Source organism: Herpailurus yagouaroundi, unplaced genomic scaffold (assembly GCF_014898765.1).
Source record: "Herpailurus yagouaroundi ecotype Mexico unplaced genomic scaffold, PumYag 210, whole genome shotgun sequence".
NCBI classification, from domain to species: Eukaryota; Metazoa; Chordata; class Mammalia; order Carnivora; family Felidae; genus Herpailurus; species Herpailurus yagouaroundi.
Window position 1 is genome coordinate 1,315,543 of NW_024412441.1, and position 25,732 is coordinate 1,341,274.

The 25,732-nt window shown below is 41.1% G+C and overlaps 1 long non-coding RNA gene across 1 annotated transcript in view; it reads left to right on the forward strand.

Annotated features, from left to right (window-relative positions):
• Positions 1-4,012: 4,012 nt before the first annotated feature.
• Positions 4,013-25,732, forward strand: part of LOC121016254 (uncharacterized) — a 35,119-nt gene continuing 13,399 nt past the window's right edge. Inside the window, exon 1 of the long non-coding RNA XR_005784179.1 lies at positions 4,013-4,152. This is a non-coding gene — a long non-coding RNA (uncharacterized LOC121016254). The remainder of the gene's footprint in view (positions 4,153-25,732) is intronic.

A 25,732-nucleotide genomic window follows, 5' to 3' on the forward strand; every position in this document is an offset into this window, starting at 1 on the left:
TTTAGCACGTTTGTGGGGTTGCAGAATGTGTGTGTGGGGGGGGCAGCAGCTGGCAATAACATCTTTTATGTTTTATTTTCTGGCTGTGGGTTGGAGTTAGAATGAGGATTGAGAAACGGGGAAGCAGTGGCTTGCGGCCCTGTGTCCTGACCCCTCACACTGCATCTCAGGTAGCGGTTGTCCTCATGAGCCAAACCTACAACCTGTTGGCAAGTCGGTGGCATCTTTATATTATGTAAGTTATACCTGCTTGTGGTAAAAAAAACAAGAAAGTTTCGTCTCCACCAATTTCTCTCTCCAGAGGAAACCCCTGTTAACAGTTTGGCGTTGATCCCTTCTTTTTTCTTTGCAGAGAATAATACTACTGACAACTAACTTTTATTGGGGGGGCTTTCTATTGTGTTGGCCCTATTCTGAGTGCTGTACACGTATGAACTCATTTAGTCCATGTATTAGTCCTATGAGGCAGGTGTTGTGTTTTCTCCATTTGACAGATGAGGAAACTGAGGCACTGAGAAGTTAAATAATTTCCTTGAGATCACATAGGTAGTATGAGATGAAGCCAGATTGATATCCAAGCAGTCTGAATCTGAAACTATGCTCTTAATTATGACTTTATGCTGCCTCCATGAATGTGTTTAGTATGTATGCACACACAATTATATATTTAGTTCTTAAAAAAATAAAATCATGTTCCACAATTTGCTTTTTTTTTTTTTTTTGGTAAATAGTGAAAACATGGACATTTCACTGTGTCAGTGCATATCCGTCTACATTCTTTTTAAGATCTGTATAGAATTATACTGATGTACCATCATTTACTTAATGGTTCTCCCGTTTGTGGCCATTTGCACTCTTGCCAGATTTTTGTTATAATAAACGATATTGCAGGGAACATCCTAACAATAGCAGCAGCAACAGCTATCATTAATCCTGAAAAGCATGCTCACTGTGGGCAGGGCTTTATTCTAAGCTCTCTCCATGTATGAACTCATTTAAACATGCATCTTTGTGTAAGTGAGCAAGTAGTCCTATAGGTTAGATGCCTGGAAGTAAGACACTAGGTTAGAGGCCAAGTGCATTTAAATTTTTGATTGTAACTGCCTACTTTTCCTCCAGAAAAGTGGTATTTATTGACTGTTAGCTTTCAACTCAAGACCGTTAGGCATTGTTTGGAATGCACAGATGCATAAGAGAGAGGTCCCCCTGGAGGTCTCCAAGGATGAAGAGAAAAGCTAGCATAAGTCACCAGGTGATTAAAGCTGTCTCTACACAGGCAAGGCTGTGGCATAGCTGGAACATTAGAGGAGCACAGAGAAGGTCGCACTGCAAGGGGTGAAAGGTTTGGGAGAGGCTTCAGAGAGGAGTGAGCTGTAGGAGGCCTGGAAGACGTGATGGGATGGGCAAATAGTCCTCCAATTTTTCTCTCCAGAACAAGAAGAGAAGGACAAGGCTGGAGGAGGGGCTGGCGTAGTTTAAGAATGAACCAGTGAGTCAGTGGGACTGTGGTTCTGGCTGAAGCAGAGGGTATGTGTTGGGAAATAACAAGCCAACCTACTGCCAAGAGAAGAGTTGAGTAAGAGTAGAAATGGAAGTCCACCTGTCCTATGTCTAAAATTTTTAAAGTCACACACAAAGCTAATACATTGCTACAATATGTCCAATTCTTCTGCCTTGACAAATGAATCTTTACAACCACCTGAAATAGGCTTGAATTTAGAATTTCAGCTCCATGGAACATGGCACCGGAAGTTAGGGGATTATATTTCCAGATCAGCACCATTCAGCAAGGCAAAAAAAAAGCCTTGTGATAATCCAGTATATTTGCTATGGTCCCTTGGGTTAGTTCTTCACCTCTGCCAGTATTGAAGCATGCTGGTGGTGAAGCTGTTTTTAAGAGCAGGATGTCATAGCCCAGAAAGGGCAAGTGTGTGCTCTGCTCCCACAGAGGTTGGAACTCCCAATCTCTGACTTGAAGCTGCAACGTGGGCATAGAAATATTCCTATTTGAACTTCCTCCTCACTCCACCCCCAGCCAACAAAGAAAGAAATGCAGGTGCTTGACTGTGACTTTCTGTTCTGCAATGGAAATGGGCTCCTGTGTTTTTGTTTCACAAACATGGTTAAGGTCTGATTTTCAAGGCTGCAAGAGGGAAGCGAGGGTGATGGTAAGAAACCCAGAACTTGGATGCAAATGATGGAGCCATTTTTAATTTGTTCAGTGTAATCAGGTAGGGGAAATTCTATGTTTAAATATAACCAACCACTTTGAACCACATATGGAAGTAGCTATGTAAGAAATGCTTGGTGACGCACTGCCAGAGTTGTAAAATTTGTACCTCTCAAAACAAGGACGTAGAAAAGTTAAGTTTCTCCTGGTGATGCTAACGTATCTGCATCGCACTGTGCATGCAATTTCATGTCATAAATAATGAATTTACTGGCTTACCTACTACTCAGGGATATCACACATGTGGAATGTGGCTGAATGAATGTCACCATGAGACCCTTACCTTTCGTCAGGAGGTTTTCTCCACCTCAGGCTGGGACCAGGCAGGGTCAGGCTGGAGAGAGCCGATGCTGCCTGGCCTTGCAACATTGCCTAATGAGCACAAACACTGTTTTGGACTCAAGGATCTTGAGCTCCACAAGCCACAAATCATGAGGAAAGGGAAATCAAGCATTAAGGTCATCCCCAGATTATTATTGACCGGAACGGTCTGGAAATGGTTGGGTCTTTCTAAATGTCAACTGGGGCCTCTGTGAGGTCCAGCGACGTGGTGGTGTTTGCTTTTATTGCTGAAATTTCTCTATTTCAGGTTTTACTTGCTCTGATCCCTCTCAGAATGGGTGTAGAGACTGGCTCTCACCTGGCCTTTTCCTAGAGCTGCAGGAGGTCCTGAGGGAGAGTTTGGTGGCAGGTAACGCATGCAGACCAGGGGCATGGCTTTTACTCAAGTCCATGTGGGCCCTGGGATCAATCACACCTGTCCTAATTTGTCCACTGAGGCAGACTTGGGTGAAGAGAGACTTCAGGGGTAGCAGAGGAGAGAAAATGCAAGGACATCGTGTGTGTGTGTGTGTGTGTGTGTGTGTGTGTGTGTGTGTGTATTGTGACAACTGGAAGGGACAAGTGGGATTCACAGGTCCTGGTGCCCCGAGTCTGGTCCCTGAGGTGATGTAGAGCCCATGAAAATGGGTCCCAAGGCTGACCCCAGGACCTCATCTTTTGGGGTCACCTTCCACTGCACGCTCCTGTCCCTGTGGAACCACCTGGGCTGCTGGGTTGTGGCATATGGACTGGTTTCACTTTCCTTCAATGGGAAGAACTGGAATTGATTGACTAGCAATTTGCTAGTGTGTACGTTTTGCGTGTTGTGCTGGGCTAGGGCCTGTGGAGGACACTAAAGAAATAGAACATCAGCCTTCTCTTGGAAGACTACCAGACATTGGTTACATGATTGTGGATATACACACATTCTAGGGAGTGACCCAGGGCACATCCTGGGTGCCTGGTTTAGAAGATAGAGACCTTAAGGGGGGGTTTGAAGTCAGGGAAGGTTTCTTGGAAGAGGCTGAGCTGCTTTTCAAAGAGAGGGGATTTTAGACAGGCAGAGAGAAGTGGGGCTAACTCAACAGATGGAGAAAATTCTGTAAGCCCTATGATCATGAGCCCTATAAGGAGCAGGGATCCTAGTGATAGCTTTTTCCGTCTGAGTTCAGGCCCCAATTTTAGCCTTGAGGCAGGTCAGCTAAAGACAAAACTGTTACCTTGCTCTCCTCCCTGGCTGTCCTGTTCACAACTGTTATGATAAATTTTAACCAAATTATACCCCAGAGGCAGGCAGGCAGGCAGGCAGGCCGGCAGATAGGCAGGCAGGCATCCTTTGCCACTAGTATAGAGAACCGAATCAACCAACCGGGGTTCCTGCCAGAACAGGAAACCATGAGAAGTGTGTGCCTGGCCGCGTCCTCTGAGGCACTTTTCCCACCCTGTTGCTCGAGAGGACAGCCTTGGTATGGCACCTGCCTCACTGTGGATGTGTGGATGAGGCCTCCGGAAGGCAGGAGAGAGTCCTGGCTGGCTTATCTGACATTTGTTGGGTGATTTGTCATTGAAGGCTGTCTCCTTCAGGCAGCTGTGTGCCCCGGGTGAGTGACTTCCTCTCTCTGGACTCAGTTTCTGAATCTGTATACTGAGAGGGGGAGCCAGATGGCCTTGGATGTCCCTTCCAGGTCAGCCTGTTCCTGTCCCTAAAGGCAGATGGAGGCAGGTGGGGAGGGCAGTGGAGCAGAGAGGAATTGAGAGGAATTCCCCAGCAAAGGCTCTCAGGAACCACACAGTTCCCCATTCTGGTGCCACCTGCTCAGAGGGTGTGGGTGAAAAGGATACTGGCCTTGAAGGTCGTGTGGATGGGTGACCAGGCCTCCCCAGATGTGCCCTTAGGCTCTTTGGGGTTCAGATTTGGACTAATGTGGAGCCCTTAGTTAGGCCTGTCTTGCTTTACCAGGAAAAGTTCAGTTTTGTCTTGTGTAGAAAGTTGCCTGTGGTGCCAGGGAGGGAACTGTTGCCCTGAGAGGCTCACACTCAGTCTCATGACTGCAGCAAGGGCTGTGTCATCACGGCCAGGATCAGCAGGGCAGCAGACACAGGTCCAAGCAAGTTCTCCAGGTGCCTCCCATGGACTCTTGGGTCCAAACACACCCTCATGTCCATAGCACATGATGTCTGAAGAACTGAGGCTGGAAGACCCTTGACCAAGGGCTGCACTGATGCTGGAAGGAAGGTTCTTTGAAGAATGAGGACTAGAGAGAGCACATGACTTCACCAGACGTGCATAGCTACTTGGGGACACAGCTGCAGCTAACTCCAGGTCTCCTGACTCTCTGTCTATCATGCTTTCTCTTCCACCAAATTGAAAGGTGGCAAAGGCTTGGTGTACCACAGATTGAAACTTGGACTGATCTCTGGGAATCAGATCATTCTCTAAAAATGTGTCACAGGAAGTGAGAGTGCAGGGCCTCTCTTCACACATTGGAACTGTAGGTGGGGCACGTGTTCTCAGCTCCAGGCAGGGCAGAGAAAGTTGTGGAAGGGCAGCTGACCAAAAAGTACTTATTTAAGCATTTGTGTGTGCCCAGCCTTGAGCTAGGCGTAGTAGGGCATGAAGGAGCTTTGAGGTTCATACCTCACACAGCAATTTCACTGCAGCTGGCAAGGCAAATTTAACCCCTAAACTAATTGCAAAAGCAACTGAATGCAAGCTCCTGTTTGTGTGATAAAATAGAAGAACATACATTTATATTTGCATAAAAGAAAATCTGAAAGGATACAAAAAGCTAGTAAAAGTGGTTAATTGAGCAGTCAGTCATGTGATAAGAACTAGGGGGTGAGATGTTGTCATTTGTATATTTTCATTACAAAAATTTTTTGAACTCTGTGAATGTATCATCTTTGTAAAAAATTAAGTATAAACAACAATACTACCAATCAAGAACATGCTGAATTGGGTGACTAGTAGCAAAAGGAATTCAGAAAAAAGAGTTGAGGGGATTTCTTAGAGACTTCTTAAGCTTCTGGAGATTAAAACTGGAAGGGGCTCTAGGTGTCATTGTGCCTGACTTTCCACTCAATGCTATCAGGTCTTCTATAGTCACAAGACACAGAACTTCCAGTGTCCCTTCCTAAGCCCTGTACCATACATGGACAGTGCCGATCCAGGGATCACAATGCATAAAGAGGTCAGTCTCCATCCTCAATGGCTTTACGTTCTTCAAGTGCACCTTTAACTGAGATGCCAAGGAGATTTTAAGAGTTTTAGGGTAAAAAACAAAGTGATAAGGGGCTTAGAAGGAGGGTAGAATTAGGGAAAGCAGTAGAGTTAAACAGAAAGTAAGAAAGAAGAAAGCAACAGTGTTTGAAATAACTCTCAAAGGATGGGTGACATGTTGACAATCAGAGCAGGAATGCCAGGTGGAGAGAATGCAATGTTTAGGAAATATTCAAGACTGACTGGAGATTGGGCCACCATGGTGGAATAGTGGCATGGAAATCTGGATAGGGATCATGTTGTTGACTATATGGAGTGCCAGTCTGAGGTATTTCTCTGTCTCTCCTTTTTTTAAGTTTATTTACTTATTTTGAGAGAGACAAACAGCGTGAGTGGGGGAGGGGCAGAGAGAGGGCAAGTGAGAATCTTAAGCAGTCTCTGTGCTGCCAGCACAGAGCCTGACACGGGGCTTGAACTCACAAAACCATGAGATTGTGACCTGAGCTGAAACCAAGAGCTGGATGCTTAGCCAACTGAGCCACCCATGCACCCCTGAGATATCTATTTAAACTTTAATAGAAAATTGGGCATTAATACAGATTTATGAACATGTGCTTGAGTTATTCTTCTTGAGATTTTCCAGTGAGTGAGCATTCTCTATTCCATCCAAAAATGCATGAGGAGAAGCTTCCTGGAAGCAGTAGGAATTGAGCTGGGCCTTCAAGGATCAGTAGAATTTAGAAAGAATTCTTGGTGGAAGAAAGCTGAGTCCAATATCAGTGGGCATCACTGAAGGACTTTGAGCAGGAGAGAGCATGACAATACTGTGCATTGGAAGGACAGCTCTGTTGTGTAATTTAGCATAGAAAGGAGAAAGGATTGCTTGAGGCACAATGGTAGGTAAGGAAGCTTTCTCTATAGTTCCAAGGCAAGACACTGAAGGTCTCTCTGACTTAGGTGGCAGTAATGGGAATGGAAAGAAGAAGAAGACTGGAAAGACCCATTCCTTTCCCATCCCAAAGGTCCTCTTTTCTTGGATTTGCAAAAAGAAACTTTTGACCCATTTGCTAGTCCTGAGAGGAGAGACCATTCTTAGCTCAATGCTCAAGGCTCTCTACTTACCAGATGTTTTTCTGGATCTATCTACTCTCTCTTATCTCTCCACTGGCAGGAAGTGGCAGCCATACTTACCCCAGCCCTACTGTTCTTTGGCATATTACTGCAATTTGGATTTCATTTTATAGATGGTATAATAAACTTTTGCATCCTTGGACATCTGCTGCCAGGTTGGAGGAGAAGATGTTCAGTGGTGGTGGGAAGTCACCAATACTAGATTCAATTTTTTCATTTTACATGTAAGGAAACAGAGGCCCAGAGAGTTAAAGGAACATGCTTAAATCACAAAGAGAAGTGGGGAGTTAGGAGCAGAACTAGGTCTTTAGACTCCAAGTCCTGGACTTTTTAAAGTATACCTTATAGTTTCTGTTGAAGAATGCTAATATTTACTGAGCACATATTATGTGTTATGCACTGTGTTAAAGCTTTGATATCATCATTTAATCCCCTTAATGGCCCTATGAGGTAGGGACTATCATTATCTCTTTCTCTTCAAATGGGAAACCGCAAGTCATAGAAACAAAATAATTTTATCAAGGTCACACAGCTAGGAAGTTGCAAAACCAGAATTTGAATTTAGGTCTGTATAACTCCAAGTATGTATTCAAGTATAAGACCCCCCCCCCCTTAAAATTATTTGTTAAGATAATTGACAGCCTCAATAGAAGTTCTGCTTTTAACATTTACTGTTTGAGAAGATATAGAGGACTCAGTAATGCCTTTAATTTAATCTGTATTTGAATAATCAGTGTCTGCATACATTTTGGAAAATATACATTTGGAAAATAATTGTACGTATTTATGCAAGACATGGTGGGTATGAGATTCAGAACCCATCAGTGAGTAGAAGAGGTAGTTTGTGAGGTGTGGGAAGATAGTAGCTTGGGAAATACAGTAAGGTGAGCAATCTCAGTGGAGTGAAATTTTAAAGCTTTTCACTCTGATGAGATTGCTCATCTTTCAGTTCTCTGATGTAACTTGACTCACCAACCTGCAGGTATGAATGAAGTCACACATTTGTTTGGCTCATTACTCCTACCTGTAAAACTCATGACCTTGGGCTCCCCTGCACAATTTCCTACTTATACTTGTACTCCTGGGATGCTGTGAGAGGCAGTATGTAAACAAACTTGTACTTGCTGGTGGACCTTGGATATTTGTCGTGTGTCTTGCTGCTCTCCCCAGTGTTCTGCCAATATACTGCTCTATTGTGGGGGATTAGGGGGAGCGGTGGGCCAGGGCAATGCCTTAGTCTTCTTTGTTAGAAACAATGTGTTACAGAGTTTAGAGAAGCATCTCTATGTAATTTTTAATTGAGTATTGAGTATAATTTATATTCAAGAAAATACGCAGGGTACAGTGTTCAGGTCAATGAATATTAACCATTGTATATGCTTGTGTAATCAAAAAAGATATAGGATATCCCAGAAGTTTCTCTTGTACTCCTTCTAGTGTCAATTCCCTGATTCTCCAGAGGCAACCACTTTCTAATTTGTCATATTAGATCAGTTTTAACTTCATCTAAGTGGAATTATATAGATGTGTTTGGCTTCTTTCACTTAAAAGAATATTTTCAAGATTCACCCATATCATTGCATTATCAATAGTTCATTCTTTATAACCGTTAAGTTATATCCCATTGTATAGATGTGCCACAATTTTTCTATCCTCCTATTGATGAATATTTGGGTTTCCTATTTTTTACTATTATGAATGAAGATGATATTAACACTCTTGTACAAGTCTTTTTGCGGAAGCATGTTTTCATTTCTCTTATATAAATACATAGTAGTGAAATTACTGGGTCATAGGGTAGATGTGTATTTAACTTTATAGGAAACAGCCAAACAGTTCTCCAAAGTGATCATACCATTTCACACTTATACTAAGTAATATGTGAATGTTTTACTTGCTTCACTTGTTTTACGTGTTTCATACTGTCTCCAACATTTGGCATTGTCAGTACTTTTTATTTTAATCATGCTAATAGGTGTGAAATTACAAGATGATGTTGAATACCTTTTGTGTTTAATTGACTGTATCTAATTTTGAGAGATGTCTTTTGGCTATTAAAAAAATAAGGCTGCTGGTTTTTAGATGTTTGATTTGTAGGTATTCTTTATATATGCTAGATACACATTATACATAACTATGTATATATGTAAATATATACATAGTTATGTACATACATATTGTTATATATACGTATTTTTCCCCAGTCTGTGGCTAGCCCATACATTTTCCTTTTTTAAAGTTTATTTATTTATTCTTAGAGAGAGAGAGAGAGTACAAGGGAGGGCAGAGAGAGAGGGAGAGAGAATTCCAAGAATGCTCTTCACTGTCAGCACAGAGCCTGACAACTTGGGGCTCGATCTCACCAACCATGAGATCATGACCTGAGCCAGAATCAAGAGTTGGACGCTTAACCGACTGAGCCACCCAGGTGCCCTTAGCCTATACATTTTCTTAATGGTGTCTTCTGACATCCAGAATCATCTACATAACAAATTATCCTCCAGTTTCTTTACTTAATGACAATATTTATTTTGCTCACAAATCTATAATTTTGGTAGGACTCATTAGGAATAACTTGTCTCTGCTCCCTTTGATGTCAGCTGAGGTGACTTACCGGCTGGGGGCTGAAATCATCTGAAGGCTTGATAACTCATATATCTGGCCCTTGATAATATCAGCTTAGACTTTAGATGGAGCTGTTGACAAGAATGCATACCATGACCTCTTCATGTTGCTGGGTTCCAGAGGTAAGAGCATCTTAAGAAAGAGAGTATGTTTACTTTTTGGAAGATGGAAGCTATTTACTTTTTCCAACCTAACTTCAGAAGAAATATAGAATCATTTCTGCTTTATTCTAAAAGTTGGAGAAGTTACAAACTCATCCTGGTTAATTGACTCCACTTCTTGGTGGGGAAGTGGCAATGTTTTAGAAGACCATGTGGGACTGGAATATTGCTCTAGCCATTTTTGGAAAATACAGTCGGCCTGAGTCTAATTCTAATATGTCAGTTTATCCTTTATTAGTTAGTGCTTTTTATAAGCATCCTAAGATTTTTTCCTACCTGAAGATTGCAAAGATATTTTTCTATGTTTTCTTCCGACACTATATGGTTCTGCCATTTACATTTAGGCCTGTGATCCATCTTTCTTGAATTAATTGTTGTGTAAGGAGTGAGGTAGATGTTGAGGATGACATTGTTTTTCATACAGATACCCAATTGATCCAGTACCATATGTTAGAAAGACTTAACTGTGACACAGGAAACCCTCAAAATCCTAGAGGAGAACACAATCAGCAACCTCTTTGACCTTGGCTGGAGCAACTTCTTACTAGACACGTCACTGGAGGCAAGGGAAACAAAAGCAAAAATGAACTATCGGGACTTCATCAAGATAAAAAGCTTCTGTACAGCAAAGGAAACAATCAACAAAACTAAAAGGCAGACTGCAGAATGGGAGAAGATATTTGCAAATGACATACCTGATAAATGGTTAGTGTCCAAAATCTATAAAGAACTTATCAAACTCAACACCCAAAAACCAAATAATCCAGTTAAGAAATGGGCAGAGACATGAATAGACATTTTTCTAATGAAGACATCCAGATGGCCAACAGGCACATGAAAAGATGCTCAACATCAGTCATCACGAGAAATACAAATCAATTCCGTGATGAGATATCACCTCACACCTGTCAGAATGGCTAAAATTAACAACACAGGAAATGACATATATTGGTGAGGATGTGAAGAAAGGGGGACCCTCTTACACTGTTGAAGGGAATGCAAATTGGTACAACCACTGTGGAAAATAGTATGGAGATTCCTCAAAAAGTTAAAAATAGAACTACCCTATGACCCAGCAATTGCACTACTAGGGATTTACCTAAAGGATGCAAAAATACTGATTCAAAGGGGCACATGCACTCTGATATTTATAGCAGCATTATAAACAATAGCCAAATTCTGGAAAGAACCCAGATGTCCATTTGCCCATGCATGGTTAAAGAAGATATGGTATACATATACAATGGATTATTACTCAGCCATAACAAAGAATGAAATCTTGCTATTTGCAGTGGAGCTATTTGCTATTATGCTAAGTGAAATAAGTCAGTCAGAGAAAGACAAATACCACATGATTTCACTCATATATGGAATGTAAGAAACAAAAAAGATGAACATAGGAGAAGGGAAAGAAAGAGGAAAAAAAAAGTTAAGAGACTCTTAACTATAAAGAACAAACTGGGGGTTGATGGAGGAAAGTGGGTGGGAATGGACTAAATGGGTGATGGGCATTAAGGAGGGCACTTGTGTTGAGCACTGGGTGTTATATGTAAGTGATGAATCACTAAATTCTTCTGAAACCAATATTATACTATATGTTAGCTAACTAGAATTTAAATAAAACTTTGGGAAAAAAAGCCACTTTGCAAGCAAAGTTGAAGTCAATTAGCCATATATAAATGGGATGATTTGTGGAATCTCTACATTGTTTTATTGATCTATTTGCTTATTATTTCATCAATATCAAATCATAACTTTATGATGAGGCTTGAAATCATGTAATAAAAGTCCTCCATATTTGTTATTCTTTTTTATGCCTTTGGATATTATATTCCCATATAACTTTTAGATTTAGCTTGTAATTTTTTTTTCTTGAGAGAGACACAGGTGCAAATGATCAAGGGGGAGAGAGAGAGAGAGAGAGAGAGAGAGAGAGAGAGAGAGAGAGAAATGGGACTCACCCAAAGCAGGGCTCATTTTTACCTGAAGTGGGGCTTGTGCTCACCCAAAGCAGGGCTTGAGCTCACCTGATGTAGGACTCAAACTCACTAACTGTGAGACTGAGATCGTGACCTGAGTTAAAGTCAGATGCTTAATGACTGAGCCACCCAGGTGCCCTAGCTTGTGAATTTTTCAAAAAGGCCTACTGGAATTTTGGTTGACATGGCATTGAATCTATAGATCCATTTAGACAGAATGGCTTTTTTTTTTTTTTTATTAAAAAAATTTTTTTTTTCAACGTTTATTTATTTTTGGGGGACAGAGAGAAACAGAGCATGAACGGAGGAGGGGCAGAGAGAGAGGGAGACACAGAATCGGAAACAGGCTCCAGGCTCTGAGCCATCAGCCCAGAGCCCGACGCGGGGCTCGAACTCCCGGACCGCGAGATCGTGACCTGGCTGAAGTCGGACGCTTAACCGACTGAGCCATCCAGGCGCCCCTAGACAGAATGGCTTTTTAACAATATTTGTCTTCCAACTTATGAGCATAGTATATGTCTCCATTTCCTGACCTCTTTAATTTCTCTCTGTAAAACTTTTTTTGTGTTTTGTATATTTCCAATAGACTTATTTTTAGCTATTTACTGTTTTTAATGATGTTGTAAATAGGATTTAAAAATTATTTTCTAATTATTCATTGGTGCTCTATTAAAATTAAATTGCTTTTGGTATATTAACCTTGTATCTTGTAACTTTGCTAAATTCATTTATTAGTTCTACTCCTTCTTTTAAAGTGTCCATAGCATTTTCTACTGGGCAATCAAATTGTCTGCAAATAATAATGACTTTACTTCTTTTCTAATATTCATGTGTTGTATTTTTTTTTTCTTGCCTTATTGCACTGGCTAGGACTTCTAGTATATACTGAATAGAAGTGGTGAGAATGGATGTAACTATGATATCACCAGTAGGTTTCTTGTAGATTCTTTTTATCAAATTAAAGAAGTTCCTTCTCCCTACCTATCTTCCTAGTTTGCTGAGAGGTTTTATGATTTTTGGTTATTTTTTTTGTTTTTGTTTTTTTGTTTGTTTTTTTTAAATGATGGGTATTGAATTGTGTTAATTGCTCTTTCTGTATCTAATGGGAATGAGATGATTATGTAATTTTTTTGCCTTAATTACATTGAACACTTTTCAAATGTTAAGCTAATCTTGCATTCCTGGATCAACCTCATGGACATGATCTACATCTATATAACTATCTATCTATTCTATATGTGTGAATTTATTTTGCTAATATGTGGTTAAGAATTTTTCATTTATGTTCATAAAGGATGTTTGTTTGCTTTTCTTATAATGTCTTTGTCAGGTTTTGATATCAGTATTATATGAACCTTATGTACTGAATGGGGAAATATTCCCTGTGATTTCTGAAAGTGACTGTGTAAGGTTGATATGAATTCTTCTTTAAATATTTACATAATTAATTGGTGAAGCCATCTGTGCCTGGTGGTTTCTTTGTTTGTAGGTATTTTATTAATAGTTTAATTTCTTTAATAGACACAGGGGCATTTCTATTTTCTTTTTCTCCTTATCTGAGTTCTATTAAGTTTTATTTTTCAAGGATTTTTTCAATTTTATAGTTGTTGATATTTTGGCATCCATTTGTAACATCTCCTTATTATTCTTGTATATCTGCAGGATTTTCAGTGATGTCTCCTCTTTTGCTCCTTGGTAATTTGTGCTTTTCTTTTGATAAGTTTTGCTAAGGATTTATGTGTTTTATTAATTTTTTCAGATATTCAACTTTCAATTTTTTATTTCTTTGTCTATTCTATTTATTTCTGCTATTAATTTTATTGTTTGCTTTCTGAAATATACCTAATGTTGGTTTTAATTTGCTCTTTTATCTTGATTCTTTTTTTAATGTTTATTTATTTATTTTGAGAGAGAGACAAAGAGAGAGAGCTGGGGAGGGACAAAGAGAGGGGGAGAGAGAGAATCCTGAGCAGGCTTTGAGCTGTCAGTGCAGAGCCTGACCTGGGGATTGAACTCAGGAATTGTAAGATCATGACCTGAGCTAAAAATCAAGAGTTGGACACTTAACCAACTGAGCCACCAAGGCGCCCCTTTTTTTTCTTGATTCTTAAGGTAGAAATTTAGGTCTTTGATCATCTCTTTTCTAATATAGGGACTTAAAGCTCTACATTTCCCTCTAAACTCAGCTTTATCTGCATCTCACAAATTTTTTTATGTTATATATATTTTTTTAATTTATTACTCAGAGACATTTTCTAACTTCTGTTGTGATTTCTTCTTTGATTTACAGGTTATTTAGAAATGAGTATTTAAAATTTGAGACATTTCAAGATTTTCTGGCTATCTTCTTGTAATTCATATCTAATTTAATTCAGTTGTGATCAGAGAGAATTATTTTGATATTTTGATATCATTTTGAGCCTTGATAATTTTTTCAGATTTGTTTTATGGACCAGCATGCAGTCTCTCTTGGTGAATGTTTTAGGTGCACTTGAAATTAATGAGTATTTGCAGGTTTGGGCAATAGGGTCAATTATATCAAGCTGCTTGACAGTGGTGTTCAATCCTTATATACTTACTAATTTTTTTTTTATTATATCAATTACTGAGAGAAGGGTGTTGAAATCTACAACTATGAATGTGGTTCTCTTTAGTTTTGTCAAGGTCTGCTTTTTGAATTTTGAAACACTAGGATGGGTCTCTATGCATTTAGGATCGATCGTTAGATCTTTGTAATGAATTGATGTTTTTATAATTATGGAATTCTCTCTTTATCTCTGGTAATCTGTTTTGTCTTGAAGCCCACCTTGTCTGATTTTTATATAGCATACTAGCTTTCTTATACTTAGTGCTTATATAGAATATCTTTTTCAAGTCTTTTCCTTTTAATATATTTGTGAATTTATATTGAACATATGTTATTTTTAAATAACATGTAGGTCAGGCTTACCTTTTTTACTGAGTCTGACAATTTTTGCTCTACTCTTGGTGTGTTTAATCTGTTTACACTTAATATAATTAAATGTATGATGGATTTAAATCTACCTCTTGGCACTTTTCCAGTTTGTTCTTTGTTCTTTTCTTCCTTTTCCCCTGTATACTTTTGGATGAATCAAAAATTTTTTGGTATTCTATTTTGTCTTCTCTACTGACTTTTTAGTTACACTTTTCTTTTTGTTATTTTTATAGCACTTGCTCTTTAGAAATTAAACTACATGTCTTTAAATGGTCACAATCTATCTCCAAACATGTTCATAGTTTTTTTTATGAACAATGTAAACAAGTCTTATAGCAAGATTTCATGGACCTGCTTCTTGCCCTTTATCATCTTGTTGTTATATGTTTTACTTCTATTTATGCCATAAGCCTCATGATGTATTATCATTATTTTTGTTTTAAAAAATCAACAATTTTTATGGAAGTTTTTATATATAATATACATTACAATTTGTATATATATAATATATATGTATATATACAGAATAAAAATATATTTTATATACACACATAATTTTGGGGGGCATTTCTGTGGTCCTGGTTTGCTGCAGACAAATTCTCTCTGTTTTTGTCTATCTGAAAATGTCTGTATATTGCTTTTATTATTATAGAATGTGGAGCATTAAGTTGATAGGTTCCCTCCTTGCAGCACTATAAAAAGTTGTTTCAGTTTTCTAGCATTCTTATTGTTGTTTCCTGTACATTAAAAATCTTTTTTCCTCTGGCTACTTTTGTGAATTTTCTTTTTATCTTTGAGTCACAGTTTAACTATGACATTTTAAGGTATGGTTTTCTTTGAATTTGTCCTGCTTGGGTTCACAGAGCTTCTTGGATGTACATGTTAGTTTTGGAAAGTAGAAACAAAAATTTTTTTTACACTTATTTATTTTTGAGAGAAAGACTGAGACAAAGAGTGAGCACGGGAGGGGCAGAAAGAGAAGGAGACACAGAATCCGAAGCAGGCTCCAGGCTCGAGCAAGTGTTCAGCACAGAGCCCAACGTAGGGCTCAAACCCATGAACCATGAGATTGTAACCTGAGCAGAAGTCGGATGCTCAACGAACTGAGCCACCTAGGCACCCCTTGACTTTATTTCTTGAAAGGAAGGAAGGAAGGAAGGATGGAAGGAAGGAAGGAAAACATATTTTCCCTGTTATCTTTCTCTTTTTCTTCTGGAACTTCAATTACATGTTTTCTAGACCCTTTGATATTATCCGTTGTTTCTTAATTCTTTTTTCCCCTTATTTTACTGTTTTTTTTTTGGGGGGGTAATTTCTAGTTTGTCTTTAAGGTCATTGATTTCTTCTTCTGCTATATCTAATTTGATGTTAAATTTATTAAGTAAATTTTTATTATATATTTTTTTCATTTCTATTTTTTCCATTTGGTATTCTTTTTTTTTTAATTTTTTTTTTCCAACGTTCTATTTATCCTTGGGACAGAGAGAGACAGAGCATGAACGGGCGAGGGGCAGAGAGAGAGGGAGACACAGAATCGGAAACAGGCTCCAGGCTCCGAGCCATCAGCCCAGAGCCCGACGCGGGGCCCGAACCCACGGACCGCGAGATCGCGACCTGGCTGAAGTCGGACGCCCAACCGACTGCGCCACCCAGGCGCCTCTCCATTTGGTATTCTTTAACTGTCACCTTCTGTCTTCTCAAGTTACTAATCTGTTTATGCATATATTTTCTCCACTAGATTCTTTAAAATATTTGTCACTGTTGTTTTAAAGTCCCTACCTGGGTCATTTCTGGGTCTTTTTCAATTGACTGTTTCCTCTTTTGACCATGGGTAAGATTTTCTTGTGTTTTTGTACCTTTCATGTATCTTGATGTGTGGAGACATTTTGGGTGGAGTAACAGTAGAGCAAATAATATTCACCTGTAGAAAAGGGGATCATCTTTTTTATCTGAGGGCATGTGTGAGGGAATTGAGTCAATTTCATATGTAGTTCAATGAGTCTGGGCTTGATCGCAACTTAAGTTAGATTGATTGTGCCACTGGCTTAAAACAATTTAAGAAAAAAAATCAATTCTTGCTTTAGCAAGATTTAGGATCTGAATACTGGTGAGATTCCAGAAAATTCTTTATGCTCTATAGTCCGGCTACCAGCTTCTACCTCTTCCACTGGAGAGTATTCTTTGCTCTCCAATTTTGCCTCCAGCTTTCTGCGTCTTGAGAGTTCTCTGTATCCCCTGATGTGCTGTCCACATCTTTTGGAAGATGGCTGCAGTGCACTTGATGGAAGCCCAGAGCGCCTCAGAGTGATTTCTCTCAGATCTCTTGCCCCACCCATAGCTTCAGCCTTGCACTTGGGGAAGGCTGTGGGCACCTCAGGGGGATTTGTATCTGTGTCTGCTCTCTTGCCCTCCCAGCTCTCATCATACTACATCTGGGCCTAGATGAGAACAAGGGGAGTATATTGGTAGGTAGATGCAGATTCACAGTTTGGCTGGGGTTCCTCAAGGTTCTAATCTGTCATGCCAACCAACTCAGTACTATGTTTGACAACTTTGGTTGGTTTCTCTTTATTCCCATCCATGGCAGATTCCTCTTTCTCTACTCCTTCACCAGTGATGAAAGCATCATAGCTGTCTTCTTGCTAGGAAGGAATCATCACTTTTTGAAATTTAGTTCATTTTCATTTCTTGGCATCTTAGCTCTCTGATTGCTTTTGTATTTTGTAGCTTATCTGGATTTTTTTCACTGTTAGGGTGGAAGCAACAGTCTTGTGATTCTCTGCATTCTAATTGGAAGGGTGCTTGGTTCTTTTTATTTTTATTTACTTCCTGTGTCCAGGACTTAAACACCTATGCATTGTAGCTGGGATAGGGATTGGTTTGATTGACTTGAACTCAAAATCTTTACTCCCTTTCTTTGTGGAAGGCTTTCTCTTGGGTGAAACTCATAATTTCTGACTCCATCTCTCAGGAGGAGTTGTCCTTCCAAGAGGTTCTCAGACACTATTAAATGGGTGTCTGTTGGGCCCACCCTATCAGTGTCACAGAGATACCTACATCTCACTCTTCAAGGTGTGGCAAACTCCCCATCCCTCAGGTACACAGTGTATCATATTAAAGTAAGAATAATTAAGAGGGGTGACACTTTAAGAACATTTTCAGGTTGGTGACATCAACGCCTATGGGAATGGGAGAGACCTTAGGGGTGGGGTGGGCTTAGGAAACTCCTACCTACTAACACTTACTTGATATCTACTTTAAGTCACCCTCTTTCACAGTGGTGGCCCTTGACATAGTTATTCTCACTTTACAAATAAGGAAGCTGAGACTCAGAGAGATTATACAACTTGCCTAAGTGGCAAACTGGGGATTTGAACTCACAGCTGACCCACTCCAAAATTAAGGTGTTTTTGTTCTGTGTGAGTTTTTTTGGTGTTGTTATTTTGTTTTGTTTTCTTCACCAACATGGAGGAAAGCACAGAAGAAGATGGGAATGGGCAGACCACTGCATCCCAGTTCTGGGGTTGGATATTGCAGATATTGGCCATGGGGTTGGAACCAGCATGAGGGCTTTAGTTTCTGAGACTAGAGCTCTTCCTATTAGGACCCTACCATAATCAAACCATGCATTCACTGGGTGACTTTGAGCAGTTTAATTTTTTTTTTTTGAATATCAATATTTTTTTCTGAAAACCTGAGCTTCCCCAAATCCTTTGAAAACACTTCTAAAGGATATTGGAAGCAGATCCTCCATGGGTCCTCTTTTCAGCAGGCCTCTCTCCCATTGACTGGACTTGCAGAAAGTAAAGGAGAGAAAATAGCAGCCCCCACACCCACCCCAACCTCTGCTCATCCCAATCCACACAAGCCTTCTCTCCATGCCAGAGGCCACCTCGCACTCGGCCTCTTCTCCCTGGCACTGCAGCTAACGCAGGAAAAGCCAAAGTGTAATTAGTTAATAGCAGAGCTCCTCTGTTAATGGAAAGGGCATTTCAAACTTACTTATGCAAACCGATACTGTAGGGTTTGTCAGAAACTATCAATAGGATGCAACAGAGAGGATTCACAGGTCACTTGTCAAGTGGGGACAAAGCTTTTCTAGCCTATGTTTTGAGAACCAGAATAGTTCTCTGGACCACCTGCTACCTTGGAAGTAAGACTGTCGGGAGAATAGGCTGGGGATCCCTCTTGTGAGCATCTTCCCCCTACTAATAGCCATGTGTATTAGGATGTGTCAGGATTGTGCTACGTACCCAACCAGTATTATCTCAGCTCTCCTTCTCTATAACCTGATGAAGTAGATGTTATTATTGTCCTCATTTTATAGTTGAAGAAATTGAGATTTAGGTATGTTACTTGAGTAAGGTAAAGCAAGTAGTCAGTGGTGGGCCTAGTACTTGAACCCAAGGCTACCTGAATTCCCGGTCTAGGTAGTTCACCACTTACTGTGGTACTTCCTCACTGAGCAGTTGAGGCCTTCTAAAACCTGAGTTACTAATAGAATATGACATTTGGATCTTCTTGGGGCTGGTAATTGATCACCATACCTATTTTTCCTCTTCGTGGTCTCATAGCCACACTACCTCCCTCCTCCTCCTTCCTACACATGATCCTCATGCTCTTTTCCCCTTCAGGTGGGCTGAAGCGGTAGTGATTCCTAGGGCAACCTTGTGAGCCATGTGTCAAAGAAGGTGGATCTACAAGTTAGAAAGATTCGGGGTCCTTTATTCACCATTTGGAGGAGAACATTCCTACCAACAACAACTGTATAAGATTCTTTTATTGCGTTAAGCCACGTAGATATGAAGGTTTATCAGTTGCAACAACCAGTGTTACCTTAAGCAATAAAAGTGTTGGAAGGCCACTGAGGACCTGAGGGAGTCAACCTTAATACTCTATGATTAACCTGCCTATGGGGGTGGGGTTGAGCAAGCTTGGTCTTTGTTGTACAGATTCAGGTTTGGGTGCAGCCTTCACCACAGATTAGCTGGGAGAGCTTGACCAATTCATTAAATTTTTCTGAACATTATTAGTTTTTAAGAATGAGAATGATATTTACATAATTATAAATTTAATTCAACAAGTTATATTATAAATTTAGTCAACAAATTTTATTGAGCACTTACTACATGCCAGTGGTTTCTCTAAGCGTTGAGAACAAAGAATCCCTGCCCTTATTAGAACTTACACTCTGGTGGAGAGACGGCTGGACAGTCAATAAATAAATAAATAAATAAATAAATAAGTCATGTGGTGATCAGTGATCTGAAGAACTAATAAAGCAATAAAGGGAGATAAGAATACCAGGAGTAGGAATACCAGCAGCTGGTCTTGGAAAGTGTCTCTAATTAAGGATGCTTGAGCCAAGACCTGAAGGTCATAAGAGAGTCAGACATGCAGGTATCTGGGCAGAGTGCTTCAGGCAGAGGGACTGGCAAATTAAAAGGCCCGAGGCTGAATGGTGCTTGGCATGTTGGAGGAGCAGCAGGGTGGCTGGTGCAGCTGAAGTGCTGAAGGCAAAGGGTATGTGTGACAATGTGGGGGAAAAGCATCTAGCACAATACCTTTCAATAAATGTTAGAGTTCTTCCTTCCTGTGTGATGGCTTTGTAGTCACCCTCAGAAGTCCTCATTGCCAAAAACAAGCAAACAAACAAACAAAAAGTGAAGCATATCAAACACAAATTTCCTTTATTGAGGGGCTGATGGTTGGAATTTTACCAGGGAGTATTGTTATTTTAGTCCAAGGCTTTGATTCTGGCAAAGGATAAGATTCTAAGCCATTTTTCATTATTATACTTTAAAAGTGTTGATTGCAAGTTTGCGCTCTGAGAGAAGCAGTTGAGACAAGAGGTAACTGGGAGTATGGAAAGGAGTGAGGTAAAGGTTGAGCTACAGCTGGTGAATGGAGGGAGCAGGGAGATCATGACCTGGCCTGAGGTCACAGTTTGAAGCTCTTCTGTGTTGTAGCTTTATGTGGGTGTCAAAGGAACTTACATCTGAAAACATCACTGATTCAAAGAAAGGATTGCTCTTAACTTAGAAGGTTGCCTTGCACTGAAAGAATGAGTTCCCTATGTTCCCAGGAAGGCATGACCCTTGTCCTCTACCCGGTCACTAAAGACTAGCAGAGGAAAGAGTCTCCACAGAGCATGGACAGGTGTCAAAGGTCTGTGTGCCCCGAGGCTCCCGTGCCCTTTTCTCCTAAAATGCCCATGGTCAGCACTTGTAGTTTCAGACAACAGAAATCACTTTGACTGTTTCAAGAAGAAAATGGATTTATTATGTGATATTTGGTTCCCAACAGGATCGTTGTCAATTGGGAGAGAAGCAGGTTCAAGGTTAAGCTTCCAGGAAAAATGCCTCAACCATAGTACAGAATTGGTCTGAAGGTGAAACCACCATTACAGCTGATGAGAATTCAGTGCCAGGAACTGGCCGTCTCTACTGCATGCACTGCTGCCTGCCTCCAGCATTAGGGCCACTTTTTGTCTGGAGCTGGACCTGGTCTCCCAAGTCCTGATGCCTCTGGGTTCTTGGCAGAGCTGGGCTCCTCACATTGCGCACTTGTTCATCTCCAGAACAAAGTCTTGTGTGGATGTGTGTAATGACAGAGCTAGGTCACAGTCCTGCATCTTAGTTGCAAAAGATGCTAGGAGTTTTTGTGACTATATTAAGGATGCAGGGCTGATATCATGGGAATGTCCCCAAATGTAGGAAGGATTGGCAAAGATAGGGCCAGTGTTTCTTGCAGAGATTATCTACCAAAGGCCCTTATGAAAATTCAAAGTTTGTATTTAGAACAAAAGGCTTGTATGACCTTATGGGGCCCTAGAAAGAATGATGTCTAGGAAGGTTGCTTTGGCATGGAGTAATAACCCAGTATGGCAACCTTGACTAAAGCATGGCAGAGAGGCATGCTGGGGGTGGGGTCTTCATGAGCATGGAAGCAATCTACGGGGCAACTGGAACGAGCCCAATGCAAGCTTATGTGGGCTTAGTCTTTGTTTTTTTAAAATAAATATTTATTTATTTTTGGGAGAGTGCCAGTGGGGTCGGGGCACAGAGAAGGGAGACATAGGATCTGAAGCGGGCTCTGTGCTGACAGACTGACAGCATCAAGCCCGATGTGGGGCTTGAAATCACGAACCTTGAGATCGTGACCTGAGCCAAAGTCAGACACTCAACCAATTGAGCCACCCAGGTGCCCCCTGGGATTAGTTTTATGATAGTATCCTGCCCTGCAAAGAGAGCAAGACCTTCAGGGGAAATGGCAGGGAAGGCAAAAAACCCATCTGACTTTGGTTTGTGTGCGGATTTAATTACTGAGGTATCCTGACGCCTGCATAAACTCACAGCTCAGAAGAGTGAAGAATTCTTTCAGAGAAAGCTTTGGTAAACAGAAGCCTGTAAGGGCTTAGAAGTGCTTAGAAGAACCTGGGGATGTTTTCCATTTATTCCAAGCTGGACTCCAAACAGATGTATATGTCTTTCCCTGCCCACTGAGAAGGCCTCTTCCTGTCCTGGGTCAGTAAACTGCAGGTTTGAAAGAGATGACATCCATTTCCATTTTCTGATCCGGCCTGATAACCATTTAGAATTTTTGAATAAATTTTGGATTGGAACCCCCGCCTTAAAGTGCAATGCATGAGTTAGAACTTCAAGATGAGTCAGTAGTGAACGCCCCACAAAACGCAGACACAGATGACTTTGGTGTCCTCCAAAGCACTTTCCCACAAAAGGCAAGATTCTCTTGGCAGGGTAGGGCATGATCAGAATGAACTTTATCTGCTGTTTCCAAACTTCTTGCCTTGCCTGGGCCCTGTGCTCTCTCACTCCCTTGTTCGTACTGCTGTGCCTTGTCTTCTGTGGCTTTGCCTATCTGGCTTGCCATCTTTCAAGGCAGGCCAAAGGCCTCCTTCTCCATGAAGCTTCTAGTCTGACTATTTTGTGAGTGGGATACAGAAAAGAGGTGCTTTGGAAGTTCTGGAGGCCCGTTTGGTTCTGCCTGTTGGACCGCAGAAGCCCTGAAAAGCCCAATTCCTCAAGATAGCACATTGACTAGTTTGGTCCTTGCCTTGGTTTTAATTTCCCTGCTAAGTTTCTGTTCTCGAGCCACATATGCCCCCCTTTCTCTACTTCAGTAACCTCAGTGGTAGCTCTCCCCATGTTAAACAACGGTCTGATTTGGCATGGAAGAGAGCAGTCAGTTGTTTCCCGTAAATCTTAATGTTTTAGGCCCTGGGAACATTTTAAGTAACTATTTAATGAGAAGACTTCTGGTGAAGCACAGGTAAGATCTTAAGGGCTCTAATTGCTCCCCAGAGAAAGCTGTCAGGGTTAAGTAACCTCATTCAGGTTGTGTACGTGGAGCAGGATGAGCAAAACAAGGCAGAAGTGAGGAGCAGGGGCTGCAGGGGAGACGTCCCCAAACCTGGTGCATGAAACCTCTTGGACCTGGAAGCTTCCTAGACTGTACGTTGAGCTGTCAACAATTAATACCTGCTGGCCGACTGCTGTGCCCCCAAATGGTCAAACAAATGACTGACTTTTTCCTGGGCCTCCTTGCCTTCTAATTTGGAACCCAAATTACAGTTCTTTCCTCTGTTCTTTCATTTAAATACAAAACAAAGCCAGACAAAACCAAACCCCAAACTCTGTTTTCCCTTCTAATCCCCACTTGAAGTTTTTATTTGTGCATCATTCATTTGTTTATTCACGACACAAGTGTTTATAAAACATCTTCCTGGTTTCAGGCACCACTCGAGGTGCTGGGGATGCACTCAATTATTCACCATAGATTTAAGGGCAATGAAACAAAGTTAGGCACAAGAGGCAAGAGAACAGATAGGGACACCACATCTGCTGGCGGGGGGTGACTCCTAACATAGAATCCCAGAGTGCTGGTGTTTGGGGTGAGCCAGTACCCCCACCCCCAAGGGAAGGATGTGCATGATATGAAGGGGGATTCTGTCATGTAATAATGTTTACTGTGTGTCTAAGGCATGTGCAAAGTGAGGCACTTACAAAACGGGGCTCGAATTGACTTCTGATTTAATGGAACCAAAAAGCTCTTTGTGTGGGCCTTCCCCTCTCCAGCCAAACAGAGGTGGTCTGTTCACTTAGGCAAAAACCCCTGCAGCACCCTCATGCAGAAATGCTGCCTGGCTCCAAATAGCCATGCTGTCTGGGACCGTTACACGGGCCTAAGTGGGTTTTTACCTTTGGAATTAAGTAAGAACCATGGAGGCAAGAAAAGGGCATACTGTAGCACAGACAATTCAGTCCTCTCCTGACATGAGCGAGCCCTAAATTGGGAAGTATTTGGCTGATGGCGAGGGCAGAAAAACGTTACGGATTTGATGTAATCCCAGACCTCAGGCTTGAAACTGAGCTTGACCCTTCCCGTTGAGCACTTTTATGCAATACCACTGGACATGTAGTAACAAGAAAGGAAACAGAGGAAGGATATCGGTTCAGCCATATGTCAACTCTGGGAAAGAAGATGACAGGGAGAGCAAGGCATTGAGATGTGCATTGAGTCAGGAGTTGAAAGAACAAAAGAAAATTCTGTGAAGTTAGAGCTAGTGTGTCCTTGAGGAGACAAATGAGCTGATGTGAGTGCACTGATATTCCATTATAGGATATGAGAGGTGTGTGTATAGTGGGACGATGGGGGCTGGGCATGTCATCTGGCTGTTTAGAAGTCCGACCTAACCATATGGCCTGAAATTCAGTTTATAACAATTGCAAATTGCACTCATTTGTCCTCATAAGCCTAAGTGTTGGGAAAGAGGAAGAGCTATCACTATACCAGTGTTTCAGATGGAGAAACTGAGGCACCAGGGGTTTATGGGACTTCTTCAAGGTTGCACAACTGGTGGCTGAATTTTGCATAACATGCAATGTTCGCATCCTGTCCTCCCACAATGGTGCTGCCCTGAATTTATCAAGGACGTTGGCATTTATTCTCTTACTGGACCAGCCCAACAACACTGTAGGAAGCGAAATAGGTGAGAAAACTGAGGACCAGAGATAAATCAAGAATGGACTGGAACTTCTATTTCTTGATACCATAAAGCATTTGCTATGTGCTTTATGTGTGCTGTCTCAGAAATGCAATCTTTAATTTTTTTGATTACATTTATTTATCTTTGAGAGACAGAGAGAGGCAGAGCACAAGTGGGGGGAGGGGCAGAGAGCGAGAGGGAGACACAGAATCCGAAGCAGGCTCCAGGCTCTGAGCTGTCAGCACAGAGCCCAATGTGGGGCTTTAACTCACAAACCGTGAGATCATGACCTGAGCCGAAGTTGGACGCCTAACTGACTGAGCTATCCAGGCACCCCAGAAAATACAATCTTTTATTTTTATTTATTTATTTTTTATTTATTTTTTTTCAACATTTATTTATTTTTGGGACAGAGAGAGACAGAGCATGAATGGGGGAGGGGCAGAGAGAGAGGGAGACACAGAATCGGAAACAGGCTCCAGGCTCTGAGCCATCAGCCCAGAGCCTGACGCGGGGCTCGAACTCACGGACCGCGAGATCGTGACCTGGCTGAAGTCGGACGCTTAACCGACTGAGCCACCCAGGCGCCCCCCAAAATACAGTCTTTTAAAGGTAGATCCCAGTTATCTCTGTTTTAAAGATGGGGAGGCTGGGGATACCTGCCTCAATTGGTTAAGCTTCTGACTCTGGATTTTAGTTTAGGTCATGATCTCATGGTTGGTGAGATGGAGCCCTGTGTCAGTGCAGAGCCTCCTAGAGATTCTCTCTCTCTGCTCCTCCCCCCGCATCTCTCTCATTAAAAAAATAAATAAATAAATAAAAAATAAAATAAATAAATAAATAAATAAATAAAGTAAAAAAAAAAAAAAAGATGGGGAGGCTGAATTATGGAAGAATAAGGAACATGTCCAAGGCCACCCAACCAATAAATGGTAAACTTGAGATTCAGACCCAGGTGTCTAACCCCAAAGCCTGGGCTATTCCATCTCACCACCCACCAATCTGCCTGTAGATGTCCTACAGCCAGTCAGGGCAGAGTCAACTTTAGAACTCTATTTCCCCCATTCCTAATGTTTCCATCAAGCTGCTAGCACAATAAC